The 4,013-nt window shown below is 39.4% G+C and overlaps 1 long non-coding RNA gene across 1 annotated transcript; it reads right to left on the bottom strand.

Annotated features, from left to right (window-relative positions):
- Positions 1–2,911: 2,911 nt before the first annotated feature.
- LOC106942770 (uncharacterized) lies at positions 2,912–3,306 on the bottom strand. The gene is made up of 2 exons (XR_001423716.1): positions 3,104–3,306; positions 2,912–3,038 (listed from the first exon to the last, which is right to left on the bottom strand). It is a non-coding gene; the product is annotated as an uncharacterized LOC106942770 (long non-coding RNA).
- Between the last annotated feature and the right edge of the window lie 707 nt (positions 3,307–4,013).

The raw sequence follows: 4,013 nt of genomic DNA on the forward strand, positions 1-4,013 counted from the left end.
TCTGTTACCAGGCCTCATCACTGCTGTCAGCACGTCGGACCTCGAGCGCGTGTGATGGATTGTTTTACATGCAGCTGGAGCCTCCTGCTGTCTGAACCGCTCGCTGGCAAACAGGAACGCTGCCGAGATTCAAGAGGAATTATGAGTCATGATGGATCTGTCAGTCTGCTGGAGTGTGTGTGTGTGTGTGTGTGTGTGTGTGTGTGTGTGTGTGTGTGTGTGCGTGGCATTTTATCGGGGGTCCAGCGGAGTTCCCATGCTGTTGTTTTTATGGAAGGTGAGGCGTTTTGGTGAACAGACTTCACAAACAAAGCGATCAAATTTCAGAGGTTTAAACCAGCGAAGTAAGTAAAGGGTATAAAATACACGTTGATTACATGAATAAACCGGATTATTTACATTTAATTTGTCAGTGACAATTGTACAAAAAGCTGCGGTATATAACTTACATTTTTTAAAAAAATGTTTTTTGCATATTAGTTAAAACTGTCACCGTATCGTGACGATATGTTATGAGGCAGATAATCTGTGAAAAGATCGATCTGCTCCACCTCCTCCCTGTGCTGCTATTGGTGTGTGAACAAATGTGCCAAAAATAACCAATCAGAGCCAGGAGGCGGGTCAATCAACCTTGTGTACTTACTGCTAAATGTGCTAATCGTATTCATGTCTATGGTGCTAATAGTGGAGAACTGACTTAAAATTTCAGGAAATCCAGTTTATCAGCCATGCTAACTATCTTGAGCACAGCTATGCTAGCTGTGCTAAGGCCCGCCTCCTCCTGGCTCCTATTGGTTGTTTAGTTAACACTGGGAGAAGGCAGAGGAGCTAAAAAAAAATTTTTCACAGATTATTTGTAGGATATCATGACAGTTCCAACATATAGGTAAAAAAAAAGTCTTATAAAAGTCATGTAGTGCAGCTTTAAATGACGGCATTCAGCTAGGTGAACTTCACATTAAAACTCCTTTTTAATCTGAAAACTTCGACTTAAACTCATATTTTGCATAATCCCTGCCAAAAACAAAAATTTTTCTAAAAAATCTTTTTCTAGGCCAAAAAAAAAAAAAAAAAAAAAATCTTATGGAGGGGATATTTTTACCTTCAGATGCTTTTCAGCTGTAAGTTAAAATTTATTCCTGGAGCCGATTCTGTCATTTGTCACTTTTCAACTACAAACCCTAACTCAGAGCTGACTTCATGCTAATACTTTCTCTCCATGTTTAATACCAAATATTCTTAACCTATACTTACAGTAATGATAGTGAAGCTTCCGACTCAAGTTTGAGTTCAAAAAGTGAAGATTTATTTACGGCGGTTTATACAGTGAGGATGAGGAAGTGCAGAGACTTCTTGTCTGAATGGCTTTGGAGGTCTAACAAACCCGCACTGACTGGAAGGCTTTAAAAGCTCCTGCATGTGATTCACCACACTGGCAAATCATTTATTGCTATGAATACAAATATTCTGGCAGCATTCGGGTTGTAATTTCTGGCCCAATCCTGATCACCACATTGGTATTTACTTTTTTATTTTACTTTTTTTTTTTTTCTAACAAAACTTACCACAATATTTGAATTCCTGGAGTCAAACGGTGTAAGCCTCACTTCTCTCCACATAATCAGTCTACATTACAGTTGTGAGTGTAAAACTTCACTATGTCATCTGTCAAAACAGCATTAAAGATACCACTCAAAAGGACGTCTTTAATTTATGAGAGAAGGATTTCTGTGGCGATCAAAAACAGAAATACCTTTTTATTATTTTTAAGAGTTGAATGAGCCACATCAGTCTTAATTGCATTCTCATTTTGTTGAGTGGGACAATACAAGAATGAAGACTCATTTATAAGGAGATGTAGTTAATGTGTTTTCTTTTAACTTCATTCAGGGGCAGCATTATGTAAAACTTTTTAGCGCCTTACATCATGTTGTAATGTTATTTGCTCATCAGAAACATACGTATGTTTGAGAAATCCTTCATTCTCCATGGAAACCATTTAGCTGTGCAAAACGCCGGGGTGGACCTGCAGCCCCGCCGTTGAGGGGCTGCAGGTCCATGTTGTGACTTTCTGAAGGCGGAGTTTCAGAGAGAGCAGCAGCTTCTTAAAGAGACAGACGTCCAATCTCAAGGCGTTAAAATTACAAAGTAAATTTTTTTAAGTTTAAAATATATTTGATACATTTTTATAACAAGTGAAGGTAATATAGTTACTTGATTATGCTATAAAATGACATTATGTGCCTGCTAAACACATAATAAAAAAAACAAAACAACATATACATACATATTTTAATTTAAGAAACCTTTAAGACTCAGTCTCGTTTAAACGCACGCTTTCTTTAATTCAGTCAGCATTTCAGCCACTTTCACAGTAAGCCCCAGCATCAAACATGTCCGCAGGGATGCATAAAAACAGTCAGATGTGAAATGTAAATTACAGTAAATGAAGCATTAAAAGCAGAAGTGATGATCCCGAATGTAAATAGCGGGCCTGCATCCTGCTAACGCGTTCTTCTTCCGCTGCCTGCCTCCGGCCGCAGCGTTCTCCGTCTGAGTTTATTCAGCTGCCTCCAGCGTTGAGGGATTCACACCCGCAGCGATCCGGGGGCAGACTGACAAGCCTCTGCTTATTGTCTGAAATGGCAGCTCTCCCACCCACTCACATAAATCAGAAGTGTGTTTCCAGATCTAACACACACACACACACACACCAAAATGTTACAGTCACATCATCTATTTTCCTAAATCATACCACTGAGCTGTCATGAAAAGCAATGATTAATTCCTTCCAAGGAGTCGCAGTATTAGTTATATGCGGTAAGTGTTCAAAATTTCTTTTTAATTAAAAGAGGGGAGCAGGAAAAAAAATGGGCAACCACTTGTCTGTAATATTTAAATGTTTTTGTACTTTTTTGCAAGCCCCTGTTGCCTTGGATGACAAGAAGATGAGGAGTGAAAGACATATTGCAGTAAAATGCAAACACACACACACAGTCGGGAGTATAATTTATTTTTGCGTTTTTCCAAGCCGAAAGCTGGAGAGGAAGAAACACGAGTTGTCAGGATCTGGGTTTAAACGTCAGCCGGATTCTGGGTCCACCTGAGATGAACGTTTCCTCCTCGGCTGAGATGTCAGCTGCCGTACTGTGACTTCATTTATCAGAAAACGGCAAACACACGTTCCTCTGTGAACCTGTCAACAGCAAACACAGAGGGATGGCTCCGAGATTCTTATTATTGTTACTGTTAGCACGGCCAAAAGCTAAATCATCCTCAGATTTTATTTTAATTTCTACTTGGGGATCACTAATGATAACCTGAAAGTGTTTAGTAATAAATAAAAACTTTTAAGAATATCCAAATAAAACCTTTACAATAAAATCTTGTAAGTTATGAATGATGACATCGACTTTCTGCACTGTTTTAGCATCGTATTTCAGCTAGCTCGCTAGTTTTAGCAATGGCAGCGGACGAAGTGAACGGAGACGTTCAGTCTGTGCTGGTCACACTTATAAACATTATTAACATTAGCTAACATTAACAGCCATCTTGGTCTAGACTTTCTGGACGAAGTGAAGCGTACAGCAAAGAGCTGGTTTTTACCAGCTAACTGCTAGGTTACAACCAACCATGCATTTTGGGGTCAAAGCCAAAGCTTGAGGAGGTGGAAATACAAATAAATATTGGGAGAAATGTCGGTGTAGTTATCTAAGTCAGTTTGGAAGCCGACTGTGGCATCTATAATATTACTACAGCTTCACACCAGAGTTATTTCTAATAAACAAGCAGGAGATGCTTCTAGATGAGCTCTGCTTCTCATGACATCTTCCCAATCTGTTCATGTCTTTAGATTATTGCCCATCAGTTTTCCACCGCGGGTCAGGTCGTGCGTTTTTGATCTCTGTTACGAATGGCACTGTAGAGAAAAGATCGGGTGGGACGTTTCAAACATTTCCATCCATCTTTTAGCAGAAAAGCAGGCTAGCAAAAAAACAATCAAGGGTCAGGAA

The sequence above is a fragment of the Poecilia latipinna genome, unplaced genomic scaffold (assembly GCF_001443285.1).
Source record: "Poecilia latipinna isolate Pla-1442-1.1 unplaced genomic scaffold, P_latipinna-1.0 Scaffold4539, whole genome shotgun sequence".
In the NCBI taxonomy this organism is placed as follows: Eukaryota; Metazoa; Chordata; class Actinopteri; order Cyprinodontiformes; family Poeciliidae; genus Poecilia; species Poecilia latipinna.